Below are 16304 nucleotides of genomic sequence, written 5' to 3'. Positions count from 1 at the left end.
GGGGGGGGGGGGGGGGGGGGTCCAGGATGTGCATTTGTCACCCCCTTGCCATCCTCACCTCTGACCCATTCCAATGATGTTTATCTTCATCATTGAAGGTGCATCTGAAATCTCACCTCTCCCAGGAAGTCCTTCCTCACTGTCCCTGTCCACAGGGGTCTTTTCCCCCTCTCTTCATGTACTGATTGCTTTGTCTTCGTGGCACATGAAAAGAGGCCTTGTGCTTGGCCCTCTCTGTGTCCCTAGAGCCAAACCTGGTGCCGGGTTGCTTGACTCAATGTTGATAGAGTTCCATGTTGATTGGGTTGGGCAGGAGTGGACTGGGCTTGGGGAATGGGAGGGAGCCTCAGGCAATAAAGGACAACTGGCCAGAGATAAGGTCTTAGCCACAAATTCCTTTGGCCTAGCCAGCCATTTACCTGAAGGCACAATGATATTGTTGCAACTTGCTCTCTTTTGTTCACCTTAACCATGGAAAGGACCTTTGTCTGATTTCTCTGAAGCCTCTAACCACACCAGCCCCAGCTAGGTGGAAGCCTTTTGGGGCTGAGCTTTCCAATGTGGTCTGATGCCAAGATTTCCCAAATGGCCTCAGGGATGAGGGTCAGAAGCAACCAGGCACCCTCTGTTAATCACAAAACAGGAAAAACCATCTGTCTAAGAGGATAAAGGCAGGAGGCACTAAGAGGAATGCTGGGGGGGTGGGGGTGGGGGTTCCAACTCTGTTGCTGCCTTCCTTGCCCACGCCGACTGGGACCCCTGTGTAATTAACTCAGTGGTCACCTAATCATATAATCACAGAAGTATAGGCACTTGGGGCTAGAAGAGATGAAAAAGTTTAGCTGGTCCTAAGTGAGGTCTGGGGACCAGTAGCATCAGTGTCCCCTGGGAGCTGGTTAGGAATGCCTCACCCTGGACCTGCTGAGTCAAAAGCTGCATTTCCACAAGGTCCACAGGTGATTCACATGCATATTATAGCATGAGAAGCCCTTCCCTGCAGTGCCCTGACCTTGGAGAGCAGCCTGGTCCATGTCTTTAGGCACTACAGAAAACTCCTACTTCCAAGATGCTGAAACTGGATTCACTACAGTGTTCACTTAGAGGTCCTGGCTCCACGTCTTGGATCCCTTCACAGTGGGTTCAATATCTGTCCCATATGACACCCATCAAACAGAGTGGGAACCTCTTGCCATTTTTGAGATGAACTAGAAAGACCCTTACCAAAGAGTGCAAGTTTGCTTCTCAGTGACATGGTATCAACACAGTGTCTGGAGGCCCCCAGGGTTACAGGATAGGGGGTGGGAGACAGCTCTAGAACTGCATGTAACCTGTTCTGACCCAGTCAAGGTGCTGGTGACTGCACAGACATGTCTGGAATCCATTACTGTCAAGTTTGACCTCATGCAGGGGTTTGGGAAAAAATTGTGCATATATTTGGCCTCCCCATCAAACGGCTGCTGGAAGTTAATACACAAGTACATAATTATTATGCAAATGTTCTGTGAAGGAAGCATCATTATACCCATTTTACAGATCAATAAAGAGAATCACTTAGAGACTGATGTTGTATGCAGAGGAAATGTAACTTAAATGGGAACCTGGGAGCCTGGCCTGCAAGCCTCTTGCTCTGGCTAGAAGGGATAGGTAGCAAAGCCCTTTCCCATCAGCTAGGCGAGACCGATTCTGAAACTGAGCAGTTGCCCAGAGAATGCAGTTTAGATAAACTCCAAGATGCACACGAGATGGAAATAGCGACGGAGCGGGAGCATATACCATTTTGCCCACAAGAGATGCAACACATTTTCATAGCTGAAATTTACATAGCTCTTTATTCATGAAATTATGAACAGCTGCTATTTTGCTGCATTCCCAAGAAGAGTTGAAAAGGCAGCAAAGAAGAGAACAGACACGTTAGGCAAACTCCATCTGCCCCTCGTGTCTAACACTTTCTTTCCTGCAGATAGCAGACAATGGGGTTACCAGATGTCACTGCCTGCTCAGGAAGGATCCAGAAATGTGTGTGACTGTGAGCCAGCCAGCACGGGCGACCGCCTCTTTTTTCCTCTGGAAATTGTAAATGTGCTCACTCCTGTCTATTTCTCAGTGGCTGTCCTGAGACAAATGCTCTTCCCAGAGGAATATTGATGGTGGTAGATTCTCAGAGGAACTTCAGATATGTCGCTCCAGTATAGACCAACGTCCACTAACCCTGCTTCCTCCTGACTTTGTAGGGGACTTTACAGTGTGCAAGTCTCCTGCATATCCATCACCACACTTGGGCCTTGCAGGGATTCTGAGAAGTCAGTTATCAGCTCCTTTTACAAAGCGGGAGACTGAGGCCAGAGACCAGAAGTGACCATCTGAAGCAGGAGTCACCTGGCCAGTGGTGGTGAGGTCCTCGATGTGGCCTTTCCTCATCATGTTATATACATGGAGTGGCACCCTGTGGGCTAACTATTCTGAGAGGGTCCTCGGGCCCCAGGAAGCATTTCCTGCACCCAGGTCTGGCCCCTGCCTCATGCTGTTCTCTTGGCAAACAGCCATTGGACACTTGTGTGTCTGCTCCCCTGAGGCCACCCATAGGGCCTCTTTCTCCCATCACAGGGACATTGAATGCCAGACACATAGCAGCCCCCTCCCCCCCCCAAGAGGCACAATCGACTTTCCCTTTCCATCATTTGTCTCTGAATCTTTGTTTCAAGGCCATAGCATGGCTTCCCATGCCCACTCAGGGCAGAACCCTCTGGAAGGAGGCCATCCACATGCACCTTTTCCAGCAATAAGAAGCTAGAACGGATTCAGTTGAAAAGGCTCTTGGACAATCCAGCAATCCTAGAGTCCCCTTTTGGGTTGTAGGTGTGAGAAAGACTGGCTTTTGCACTCTGGTTAACGGAAGGGTGTGTTTTTCTTGTTTTTCGGAGAGCAGCCTGCTTCTCCACACCTTGAGGCTGAAATTAAAGCAGGGAGGAGCACATTCTGAAAGATGTCATAAGGGAGATCAATTACCCCACTTTCTTTGCCAACACAAGCACTGGGCAGCCATCTCCGGACGTCAAAATACCAGGATGGTGACAAGAGGTTATCTTCTTATCTTCCCTTAGCTTGTTTGTGCTCCAGGCCACTGCTCATTTTTTTTTTTTTTTCTTTTGAGAAGAACAGGAAAGAAAGATGGAGTGATTATGGGAAAGCCTATGTGTCATTTGCCTGGCCAGAGACCCCAGAGGGCTGGGGGTAAACCCAAAATCCAGGATGCTGGCTATGGGGAGCGGTTGGTGATCTTTGACTCTACCTTTGGGGCTTTGATTTTTATCAAAGCAAGAAAGGAAAGTTAGATTTGTCTCAATGTCAGGTTTTGATGGTTGAAGAGATGGAACACCAGGCAATTAGGTTGACTAGGAGAGGTCACTTTCTGGTAGGGAGTTAGCAGGCACCCAGATAACACCCACTGTGCAGAAAGTAGGTAGGACCCACTCTCTGGCTTTTAATATGAGTCATGTGGCCTTGGCTGGTCACTTCAATTCTCTGATCCTCCATGTCTCCACATGTGAGAAGGTGACCATCGGGATACCTCCATCATAGGGTGGTTGCCCATCCCAACCGAGACAATGTGAATGAAAGCACTTTGCAAACTGTGCATGTGGGTGTAGATAGGAGTATCCTCATGGCTAGTTGGGCAGTGGATTTATTTCCTCCTTTTCCTGATAGGCTGGGATCCTGTGTTGTTCTTTAATAGGCACCAATGGGATCTGGCCAGAAGTCCACAGTCTATCCCATGCCATCAATTAACAAACAGGACACCAGCACAGAGCAAATCATCAGGGTGGACCTGGAAAGCTGTCATCAGGAAGAATCAATGGAGGCTCTCAGTTCCAGACTGGCTTGGTTACCCTTCACCACCTGCCTTAGGCTATGATCTTGTCGCCTGAGAGAGAGACAGACTTGCTCAGCCCTGGGCAAGGGAACCCAAGGACCCATAGACACCTTCATTGGAAGGGCCATTCCTGGAGGCTAGCAGGTTTGTGCAATGGTGGTGGTGCTCCAACTTGCTACCAGGAGCAGGGCTTTTCACCCCCAGCTTCCAATTAGGGGAGACACCAATCAGATGGCAGAAGGCCAGCCAAAGCCTGAACCGTCAAGGTGTTGAGGTGCTGAGGTTCTGGTACCTCCATGCTTGAGGTTCATGTAGTTAGATGACTGAACCAGCTGTGAAGCCCTGATCCCACTGGCTCTACAGCCACATGGCCATACCCTCTGCATCATCATTTGGGATGGTCTGTTACTTAGGGGCAAGTCGAAAGCCCACCTGGCCTCTTCTCAAAGACACGTGATATATCAAAGTAACTCAAAGCACATATTTTTTTTTTCCTTTTTAATTGTCTTGTCTAAACCATAGCTCACCCTGGGCCAGTAGCTATTTACAAGGCTGCCTTATTCTTTCAGGGCAACTCAGAGTGCCTAGCCCATCCCTGGCCATGGTTCCATGCCACGTGCTAACCTGAGGAACCAAGTGGGGCCCCCCAATTGCCAAGTGGAGGTTGAAGCCAGTGTTGAGGGATGCTCAAGGACCTACTGGCCATTGGGACATTTGGTTCTGCAATGACCATGGCATTCTTACCTGGACCTGCCACATCTGGAAATAAAGTGCAGCATGAGGACTTGGCCCCAGTGAGAAGGACCCCATGTGCCTTAGAAAAACGAACACTCCTTTAAGGAAGGAGGGAAATGTTCCTGGCTGGCCTTTTTTTTTTTTTTTCCTTTTTGTCTTTTTTCGTGTCCAGCAATGGATCACAACCCTCAGTCCCCCCAATTGCCAAGTGGAGGCTGAAGCCAGTGTTGAGGGATGCTCAAGGACCTACTGGCCATTGGGACATTTGGTTCTGCAATGACCATGGCATTCTTACCTGGCCCTGCCACATCTGGAAATAAAGTGCAGCATGAGGACTTGGCCCCAGTGAGAAGGACCCCATGTGCCTTAGAAAAACGAACACTCCTTTAAGGAAGGAGGGAAATGTTCCTGGCTGGCCTTTTTTTTTTTTTTTTTTCCTTTTTGTCTTTTTTCGTGTCCGGCAATGGATCACAACCCTCAGTGTCACGCCCGCACCGGACCGGGACCGGCAACGGGATCGCAACCCTTGGTGTTGGGCCCGCACCTCGCTCAGCCAGTGAGCGGGAACCGGTCTGTATGTGGGATCTGAACCCTCGGCGGGAGCGCCACCGCACTCCCAAGCGGCGCACTGTAGCAGTGCGCCACCGGGCCGGCCGTGGCTGGCCTTTTAAATGGGGTCTTGGGGAAGGTTGCAGGGACCTAGATGAGCCACCAGGGACACTGGCTGTTGGTTCCAGGAGAAGATGATGAGAGTCCTGTTCTGGGACCCCCATCAAGGTTCGATTGTGGGCTGGGCACTGAATGAGTCTCTCCCACCGGGATCTGAGATGGGAGAAAGGAACTGGGAAGGCTTACTTCTCCTATCTCCAGCTCCTGAGATCCATCTGCTCCTTTGAGGTAGGAGGAGAGGAAAAGGAAGGAAGGAAAGAAAAGGAGGGTGGGCAGGAGAGGGTGTCTCGGAGAGTCTGGGGTAATGGACTTCACTGCATGTGCACCCTGGTCCTGCCCCTTGGTGGGCCGACTCCCTGCCTCTCTGCGGAAGCCACCAGCCCTTGCCAGGGACCCATCCACAGGCTTCCCTGCAGCCTGGCTAGCCAGCCCAGCCTCTGCGACAGCCTTTTTCTTGTTCTGCTCTGCTCTTTTCTGAAGCTTCCATTCAAACGCTTTTAGCACAGATGCCTCATGCAACAGTCCAATGCTAAAAAGATGCAGTAAGTGAAATTTTTGCCATATGTTAATACACATGTTTGAGTTTCCATAAATGCTCAATGTGGTTTTCATGGTACTCAGAATTGTGGTGTTTATACTGTTTTGAGGGGCTTTGAATTCAAATGTGTAAATGATTTTTTTATGAGATGTGATTCAAGGACGAGCCACAGTTGGGGTCTCCTGCCATCCAGCTGGGGGAGGCTTTCGACTGCTTTGAGCTCGCCACTTGTGACTCTGGGCAAAGCCCTTCCATCCCCAGCATCCTCTTCCTCTCCCTGTTCCTGGCGCTGTGTGGATGGGGCCAGGACTGGCTGGAGGAGTGGATCAGGACCAGGCTATTTGGGGATCAGACTGTATATACCCCAATAGAGAACCATCCAGACCATCACATACCAAGTCTGTCCAGACAAGCTGGTGTGACCAGGGAAAGGGGATGTCACAGAAGAGGGGTCCAGGGCTGGGTCTGCAGGAGGAGGAAGGAGGAAAGGTGGAGGGAGCTTACGGGATTGACAGGGATACCAAGGGGGTGGGGCTGGTGAGTACAGGTTTGTATGAGGGAAAGCAGGAGGTAAGATAGGCCTGGGCAGGCCAGGCCCACAGACCCAGCCTCCCCCTGCCCGCTTCTGCCCGGCTTGCCTTGCTCACAGCTGTCTACACATATTGTGCTGTTTCATCCCTCCATGCCTTTATGGGAGGTACGTTCTCTGTACAAAATCTCCTTCTCTCATTTGCCCACCTGCGAAGTCCCCACTGACGTCTCAGATCCTAGCTTCTGCCTTTTCTGACTAGTCCCACCGCCTCCCTCGGTCCTGCCCCTGAGTCCTGTCCAGGTGCTCTGTTATCTCATTTATCTCAGGGAGGGTACTCCTTTGGCTATGGCCTCTCTCTGGGCTCCCTAGGGATAGGACTTGCCCTCTTCAGGTCTGCTCCCCAGAGCTTCAGAGAAGCCCGCAGAGGAAGGAAGACAGGAGTGGGTTTTGGGCCAGCTCCAGCACTGGAGCTGGGGGCTGTGGCCTGCAGGAATAGTCCCTGTCCTCTTCCCACACCCAACTTACTATCTCCCTCCAGTCCCCAGGAGAGACTGGACTGAGCCCAGTGATTCACAGAAGGACCGGGAGCATTCACAGCCCATCTCAGCCAGGTTCAGCCCTCTGGGCCACCCTGCAGGATGGAGCAGGTGTGGGTGTTGATAGCCCACTGCCAGGTGCAGAGAACTGCTCCCGTGGAGAGAGGGCATCTCAGAGGGCACCAGTGCTCAGCTAGTCCCTGGAATCAAGGGTGTCCTTGGGGGATCCTCTGAGGCCTGAGGTGGGCAGCAGGGCTCTCAGCCCCAACCAGACTTAGTATCCTAGGCCTCTTCCTGATCCTGCTGTCTGGACTCCGGCCCTTCCTCTGGAGCTTCCTGCACCAGGGCATTTCTTTTTCTTTAAAAAAAGATGACCAGTAAGGGGATCTTAACCCTTGACACCACACTCTACGAAGTGAGCTAACCGGCCATCCCTATATGGGGATCCGAACCTGTGGCCTTGGTGTTATCAGCACCACACTCTCCCAAGTGAGCCACGGGCTGGCCCTTGCCAGGGCGTTTCTGCTCTTGGCCTCCCCTGAGAGTTTGCCCTCACAGGTCTGGATTTGTTCCTGCCAACATCTCAGGCTTCGTGCATGCTGTGGGGCCAGCTGATCCATTCTGAGGGAGCCCCGGGGGTGTGTATGCGTGAAGGTGGGAGGGGGCATCTGTTGTTTTAACCTAGCGTCTGTGATATTTGGAAACTGGTAACCTCCCCTCTTGCGTTGGGCTTTTTCCCAAGGGACCGAGGGGCGAGGGTACGTAATCTTGGAGCTTCAATCTCCTTCAGGGGGATTCATATATACGTTGCCTGTAATTATAGGTAGATAATGATATAATTTATAGTACATATATCATCATTTGTGAGTGACTGGACAAGCTGGCAGGAGAGAAGGGTGCAACCATGTCATAAGCTCGTAAAAAGGTAATTATATTTCTTTCTGATCTAGCTTTCGCCTACCCAGTCAGATTGGGGTATTGTGAAACGAATGAAGGGTGCTTTAGTGCCAGGATCGTTGGAGGTTCAATAAACTTGGGGGAGCTTGCCATCCACTGCCAAGCCGCCTTCTTTTTTGGTCTGGAAGCAGGGTCTGACTTGGAGCCAGGGAAATTATGTGGAGGGACCCCACAGGGGCCCCGGTTTCACATAAAGAGGGCCCTCCAAAAGGAGAGAGCCTGGCCAGATGATCCCGGGTCAGACTGGTCCATGGGGCATGGCCTCTGGATGAAGGCAGAGTAGCCCCTGATCCCCAAAGACCCCTCAGAACTGTTGCTTGTAGGAGAAGACTCAGAAGACAGTCTTTATTGGCACTTCGCTGCCCCTGGGGGGAATTCTGGGGCTGTAGACGCTGGTCATGTCTCCCAAGTCTGATGGAATCTCCCGAAGTTTAGATTTGGATGGAGTTTGGTTGGAGTTTGGAGCGATGGATGGGGGAGATTGGGTTTTATCTGCATCCCATCGCCCATTCTCAGTAATAAGTGAAGCTGCAGAAAGCCCTTGGCCCGAGATATAATAGTGTAATGTAATTACAGTAATGATACTTTGTAGTTCTATAGAGTCTTTCATCTGTGGATCTCCAAGTCCTTTATAAACATTAATTAATTCTCATAACTCGGCGATGAGGTAGGTAAGTATCATCATCCCCATTCTACGGATGAGAAAGCCAAGACGCAAGGAGGGTAAGTGATTAGCACCAAGTCACCAGGAGAGCCCACCGGCCCAGCGGGCAGGAGGTGGTGCATCTGTGTTCCCACGTTGGACCCCCTACTGTGCAGGGAGGATCGTGAATACCTGGCCTTCCAGGGACTCGTGCGTCCCCCTCCCCTCTCCCTGTGTGTCCACACCCAGGCTATGACCAGGGAGGTCTCTGAAGCCCTTTGGATCTGCAGGGGCTCTCAGCAGCTCGATCCTGGAGGAGACCATCTTGTGCAGGCACCTCTGGGAATGAGCCCACCTTATACTCATACCAGACAACTGAAACCCTGCCCTGGCCTCCCCTCACTGCAGTCCCTCTGTAATGGTGGCCCAGGCCTGCTTGACCACCTTTCACTCCCACGCTGCCCCAAACCACAATCAATCCCCCAGACCTGTCATTTGCATTTGTTAGGCCTCCTTATTGCCACCAACCTAAGCCCAGCAGCACATCAAACCAAGTTCACATTTATCTTCTGAACACCTACTGGTGCCATGGGCTGGGGTACCCCCAGGAGGGCCTCAGGTAACAGAAAGACCCTGTGGCTAGAAATTTTAAAAATATCCAGTTTTGGTACAGGCTCTATTCCTTCATAGCTGTGTGACCTTGGGCAAGTCGCTTTCTCGCGTGGGGCCCCAATTTTCTCACCTGCAGATGTGAAGTGAGTCCCAGGAAATTCCTCACCTGCCATGTGAGTGGTATGGCAGCTCCTCCACCCACCCCACAGTCCATCCATAAATTTTCCAAATCATGGGTTACCATGTCACTTTGTGAATGAACTTTCAATTATTTCCCTTGGCCGGTGAGAAGTCCAGGCCCCTGAACCTGTCACTCAAGGCTTTGTGTCAATGCCCCTGTTCAATCCAGGACCCCCATCATGAACACTAGGCTTGCCAGACCTACTTCTCCTCTAAACAGGTCACAGTCTTTCCTGACTTTGCAGCTTTAGCCACACCGTCCTTCCTCCCTAAATATTCTCCTCTCACCATTTTCTGCATAAGGCCAGCTATGTGCTGACCACTCTGCTGGATGCTGGATTAAAATCTTGTCATTCTTCAAAGCTCAGCTCATACCTTTCATGTTCTAGAAGAGCAGCTCTGAATGTAGGCTGCATTACTAGAGGCCTAGTGTCCATAAAAACAGAGATGACAGTTCTGTTCTCTAGAATATTTAAATGTTTTTAGAGAGGGGTATGTGGTCATATGTGGAATGGTTAGGAGACCCATGATCATTTCACTGGGAGAAAATGGAGTAGGAGACCTTCCTGCGGGCAAAGAGAGATTGTTTTGTGAGACCACGTAGGGTCTGTGGACATAGCTTCCACAGGGGAGGATTTCAGCTCGATATGAGGAAGAATGTTCTTTCCCATCACAGCTGTTGGTAAATGCAGTGCAGTAATCAGTTGTCTGTAACTGCTGATTCCAGCTGAGGCCGAAGACAGGTTTGTCATGGTGGTATGGTAGGACCTCCTCTTTGAAGCACCAGGACTCATGGCTTGGGTGGGTCCTCAAGCCCTGAATCTGGCTGAGACCAGAGTGTGAGAGAGGGACTGCTCAGGAGGGGTGTCACGGTCCTGTGCTTCCCCCAAGCCCCTGCTTGCATTGCTCAGTTACCCCCCTGGCCCTTTCTGCTCCTGACCATGGGAATCAACTATGGAAACTAGAGGGAGCAGCGCCTATGTGCCATGACCTCACGGCCTCCAACATGCATCCAGCATGTTCACTGTGCGTCCAACATGCTCCTGGTGGGTGTCCTAAAAGAAGGGACTAAAGAGGGAGGGTTGCCAGACCTGTCAGACCACATTTCGAGAGAACAGACTGCAGAAGCAGAGTCCCCTCCTGGGGTCATAAGCCCTCACTGAGCGCCAAGGACTCGCTAGGCACTTGCATTTATTACCCCAGTGGAGATTCGGTGTTGGCATTCTCCCTTCCATGCCGGGCCCCAGAGTTGGCATGGACAAGGGTAGACAGCAGAACTCCGAGTCAGGGGAATGGGGTTTGAGTCTCTGCTCTGCTCTGTTACAAGCTGTGTGGCATGGAGGAAGTTACTTAACCTTTCTGAGCCTGGGATTCAAGATTCTGAGTGTGGTTGCGTCTGCCTCTGTGGGTGGTTGTGAGGATTAGCTAGCTAAGGAGACAAGATTACAAACTATCTGCCATTTCACCTGGAAGGGGGAAGAGACCATTTTAAGAGGAGCAATTAGAAGGACCCAGGGGAGGATGGTGGTGGCTGGTGGTTGGGCTGTGTGGGGAGGGGAAAGACCAGCTCTCCGAGGGAATTCTGAACCTGCAAACCACAGAGGAGATGGAGGGAGGAAACAGGGTTGTGTTTATAGATCTCCAGACATGATGGTGAGGGAATTCCTCACGACCCTCAGAACCTAAAAGCATGAGCTGAATTCATTCATTCATTCGACAGATATTTAGCGAGCACCTCTTAAATGTCATGCACTGCTCCAGACACTGGGAAACAGCAATAAATAAAACAAAGTCGCTGCCACTCTGGCTTTTATATGGCAAGCCAGGGAAGACAGAAAATAAACAAAATTAAAAAATTAATACAGAATTTCAGGGAATGTCCAGAGCTGTGAAGAGCAACAAGCCGGCGAGGGTGGCTGCGTTACAAAGGAGGGTCGGGGGGGCCTCTCCAGTGGGCTGATTTGTGAGTGGACACCTGTGTGTACTGAGAAAACAAGCGCCGGGAATGTCAAGAGGATGGGTCTCCCAGACGGGCTGCGTTACAAAGGAGGGTCGGGGGGGCCTCTCCAGTGGGCTGATTTGTGAGCGGACACCTGTGTGTACTGAGAAAACAAGCGCCGGGAATGTCAAGAGGATGGGTCTCCCAGACAGACAGCAGTAGGAAAATGGGCCCTGCAGTGGGTGTTTGGGGCAAGGCTCAGGCTGTGCCCAGGTTAGGGCACACGGTGGGCAGGAAGGCTGAAGCCCTGCAAAGAGAAAGCTCGGGTGCCAGGCTTTCTCTGCCCCTGGCATGCTGTGTGACAAAGGCAGCTCCCTTTCCCTCTCCGGGCCCTCACTCTCTCTCTTTCTCTCTGCCCAGTAAAGAGTTGGCCTGAGCTCCAAGGCTGGGCTCTAACACATGTGAGCATGAAACATGGAGAGCAGCACATGGGCCAGTAGTGTAGGGGTTAGGAGTGGAATGGAGGGCAGGAAGCAGCCCTTGCTGAGGCTGGAAATGGACTGCTGCAGCTCAGCAGCAGAGGGAGGTGCCCCACAGCCTCTGCAGACTCCTGCTCCTCACTCTCCCTGGTTTCTGCTGCTGCAGGGACAGGCCTCAAAGTGGGCACTGGTGGCCAAGGTCAAGCTCTCCCTGGCTCCCCTGCATGTCCAGGTGACAGGATCGGCCATCTGTGCAGTTCACTCAGATCAGATCAGATACCTGGAAGTCTCCTTGATCTGAGGGGGCAATGCAGGAGCTTCCCTGGTATTCCTGGAAATCGAGCTGTCCCGGAGCCTGGCTCTCCAGCAAGCAAAGACTTGTTCCGGTGAGGCCTTGCAAACCTGGGCTGGTCCCCTCCTCCCAGTGCATGTTTTCAGCGGTTGATGAAGACCACCTAGCCCATGCTCTCAGGCCTACCAATGAAACCTTTTGGAGCAAAGGACCAGGCCACCCTGACTGGGCCATTTTGAGGAAGCCCCCAACTCTCTGAGCTGAAGTTTCTTCATCTGTAACATAGAGAAAAGGTTCATTCTGATCTTGGGGCTTTTGTAATGTTAAGTCAGACTCAAATGAGACCTTGCACAGGAAAACCCTTGGTGAATTATACAGTGCTATGACTAGGTTGTTTTTCACTGGGAAAATGAACAGGACCCACATCGGGGCCCTGATACACCCGTACAGCCCCTTTGTTTCCCAGCTTTCACAGCCATGTACGTTTCACTTCAAGGAGCCATTCCAGGCCCCTTAAACCAGAGCTTCTCGAACTTTAACATGCACACGAATCTCCTGGGGATCTTATGAACATGCATGCTCTGCTTCAGAAGGTCTGGGATGGCACGGAAGATCCTGCATTTCTAACAAGCTCCTGGTGTTAAAGAGAAAATTCCCACCTTGATGGAAGGAAGGACTATCATGATAGTTTCAGGGACTGCTGCAGTGGGTGAGAGAGATTGGGCTTAACTACAGAAACAACAATACAAAGTGGGATTTTTTTTTTTTTAACCAATATAGTTCTTTTAAATACCATGTTCTCCAGGACAGAGCGCAGGGGTGGGCTCTTGGCAGAAAGAGTGGAAAGGAAACATGGAACAAAATGGAACGGATTGGCCATGGCCTCCTGCATCCTGCCCAGGGCCCCCTGCCATGGGGCACAAGGGACTGTGCTGTCACTAGGGGTGGGGGAGGTGACAGTAGCTTCCTCTGGTCTAGTTATTGCAGAGGCCTGGCTGGGCTTCCCTCCCCTCCCTGGCCCCCAAACACTTCTCAGGATTATTTCTGCCCTTCTGCCCAGCAGAGCCAGGGCCTGGTCTCCTCTGCTCTGCGAGGGTCCTTGCTGCTAAGGCATGGGGATGGGTGGGAGCTGCCATTGGCCATGCCCAGCACCCCGTAACTGCTCTGATGGCCTGTGAGAATGCAGAGGTTGCTGTGCGCCCCTGTGTTGTCGGTGGGATGCTCTCCAGGATGATGTCTCTGTGGGCCCCAAGCACTCAGAAAGTCCTTGTCTCATCCTGGGTCCTGTGAGAATGCAGAGGTTGCTGTGCACCCCTGTGTTGTCGGTGGGATGTTCTCCAGGATGATGTCTCTGTGGGCCCCAAGCACTCAGAAAGTCCTTGTCTCATCCTGGGTCACCTCGGCGGTGTCCAGGTTGTGGCCCTACATTCCGTGGCTCCAGGAAGGCAACACACTGTCCTGCAGACACGCCATAGTCTTGACAGGGAAGTCAAAGGTCAGCTCAGGTGCCAGTGTGGCTGTGGGCTCTCCCTTCAGGTTGACAGTCCTCACACAGCATTCAAAACTGACCAGGACTGTGTCTCTGTCCACCTGGATCACCTGCTGGGGCGAGCCTGGGTTCGCTTCAGGTGGGATGAGGACGTCAGGCGTCAGGCCAGCCTCCAGGAGCAGGACGTGGAACAGGATTTGGCAGACGGGCCCCTTGGGTCCCTCAGCCCCCACATATACCTGCAGCAGCTCCTTCCCATCCCGCGCCAGTGGCTCCAGCTTCCCAGCTGGGCTAGGCAGGGGCTGGAGAAGTTCTTCAACAGCAGGAACTTCTGCAGCGGCTCGTACCACTGCAGTAGGAGCAGGCTGGCGAGCAGGGCAGCCAGCAGGAAAGTGCTGCCATGTAGGGATTTCACACCACATGACACTGCAGGGAGCCTTTGGTGTCAGGGATCTTAGTGGAGAAGGCAAAGCACCTGGGGATGATGTGCCGGGTGAGGAGTTGGTGGGGATGGAGAGGGGAACCTGTTGCTGTAGTCTCTACTGCTCAAACAGGCCTGGGAGGTCGTGGGCCCAGATGCGTGTGCATTTCCCTGACAGCGACAGCAACACATTGTTTACACAGTACAGCCAGGAGCAGCAGTGTGAGATTAGCTTCTCCAGTGAGCCCTCATGCAGTTCGTGCAGGTTGAGCATGTAGCTGACTTCCTCAGCCCCCATGACCAGGAACTGGTCCTGAGTAACAGGGTGAATCCAGATGTCAGCAGCGTGAATCCGCAGGGGGCAGCTGTTGAAGACCTTGGAAAAGCAGGCACCCATGTGCACCTTGGGGGTTGGGGGAACCCGTGGCAGGATGACCTTTCAGGATACTCCCACTGCTTCATGGTGGCCCAGGCAGTGAGCAGCAGTGGGGGCTGTCAGAGCATAGGAGAGGTGGGGCCAGGATTTCTGGGGGGGCGGCTGGATAGAGGGTCCTCAGCAGGAGGCTCAGAGGGAGACAGCCCATGGCATCATCTGGAGAGTCCAGCTCCTAACGTTCCGAGGCTGGCCAGATGGTCATGCTGCTTTCCTCCAGGGCCTCCTGCACCGACTGCCGCAGGCTCCCACTCAGCTGCTCCTTTCCCAGCAGCTCTTCCCACTCTTCCTCCCACGGCTCATTTAGTGGGTCCGTTTCTTTCCTGCATGGGGAGCCAAACTTCATCTGGTAGAGCTCGATCTCCAAGGAGGTCCTCTTGACTGGGCTGTGCTGCCCCCAGGAGTGAATAGTATCTGGAAACATGTCAGAAGTCTCCAGCTCACAGTCTTCACAGGATTGGGAGGCAGGTAAGCCCAGGAGGTGGAGCAAACACAGAGGAGGCAGTAGGTATCTCAGAGGAGTGAGAGAGGGCTCCACAGCTGGACTTTGGTTTTGTTTTGAAGGATGAATAGGAGTTCAAGAGGTGAGAAGAGTGGATGAACATGCAGGTGGCTTGGAGGCAGGTAAGCCCAGGAGGTGGAGCAAACACAGAGGAGGCAGTAGGTATCTCAGAGGAGTGAGAGAGGGCTCCACAGCTGGACTTTGCTTTTGTTTTGAAGGATGAATAGGAGTTCAAGAGGTGAGAAGAGTGGATGAACATGCAGGTGGAAAGAGCAGTACGAGCAGAGACACAACAATAACAAATGTTTATTAGGCTTGACCATGACACTATACTGCACCAGCAGTGCCTGAACATGCATGACCAGGAAGCAGGTAGGTTGGGGGTAGGAGCATAAATGTGGTTATTTGGAGACAAGGAAAGAAAGTCTTTCAGAATTCTGAAAAGTCTTAGATGCTCAGCTGACCAGTTTGAACATTTCCCTGTAGACATTGGGGAGTCATTTAAGGATTTCAATGGGGGAGAAATGAGATCAATTTGCATTTATGGATGATTGCCCAGGCAGAAGTATGGCATATGGACTGCAGAGGCAGCGACTGGAAGCAGAGGGACCAGCAGGGCAGCTGTCCAAGTAGATGATGAGACCAGATCCAAAGCAGTGTCATGGGGGCTGGAGCAGGGGTAGGCTACAAGGAAAGTAAGTGCCTGGCCACCCGTGGAACCCAGACACTGTTTGGTTTCCTACCTCCCTGTGGATTGGCTTGGGTGGGGGGTCAGGCTGGCCTGGTGGAGGACATTCTCCCTGGTGAGGCTATTGCCCAGAGCCCAAAGCCACCCACCATCAGGTAGTCTTTTTCATCCCAGCCCTCAAATGGGCATCACTTACCCTGAATGGCAGTCCAGGGGTTGTGGCTCCCTAGGGAATCCCAACTCCCTTTCCCAAACAATGGGTTATGTGCAGTGGTTCTCCAACTCTGGTCTGTGTAACATGTTGAAAGTGCAGACACCTAGGTCCCTCCACCGACGCTTCTGCAGCAGTGTGTCTGAGCCGGGGCCCAGGCACTGGTGTTCATTACCTGCACCTCACTGAGGGTTGAACAAGGCCTCTCTCGGGGCTTTGGGGCCGGAGAGTCCTTTCTGGACATGAAAGAGACATCAGCTAACAGCGGCATCGTCCTAGTGCTGGCGGAGGAGCCTGTCTCTCCCCTGAGGTGGGCAGAAGGTCCTGAGGAGAGCCCTATTCCCCCGTTGATCTCTGGGGGAAGTTTAAGGGTGGAAATCAGGTTGGGCAAAGACTAGGAACTCGTCTTGAAACTGAACTTGCACGCTTTTTTTGCTTAGGTTGTATTTTTGGGGGGTTGGCTCAGGGTGTTGGTGGGGTTATGGGTGGCCACAAGTCATTCCCTATCTCTGCCAGTGCCTGTCATTTCTTCTGTGAAACCTTTGCTCATTCTTCCTTCCTCATCCCAGCCAGGGAA

General features: G+C 52.2%; 1 pseudogene; it reads right to left on the bottom strand.

Annotated features, from left to right (window-relative positions):
• LOC103610421 overlaps positions 1 to 15998 on the bottom strand; it is a 35839-nt pseudogene extending 19841 nt beyond the window's left edge.
• Between the last annotated feature and the right edge of the window lie 306 nt (positions 15999 to 16304).

Source organism: Galeopterus variegatus, unplaced genomic scaffold, assembly GCF_000696425.1.
Source record: "Galeopterus variegatus unplaced genomic scaffold, G_variegatus-3.0.2 Scaffold164, whole genome shotgun sequence".
Classification (NCBI taxonomy): Eukaryota; Metazoa; Chordata; class Mammalia; order Dermoptera; family Cynocephalidae; genus Galeopterus; species Galeopterus variegatus.
The sequence above is the reverse complement of the archived record's forward strand: the minus strand, read 5'-3'. Positions and strand labels throughout refer to the sequence as shown.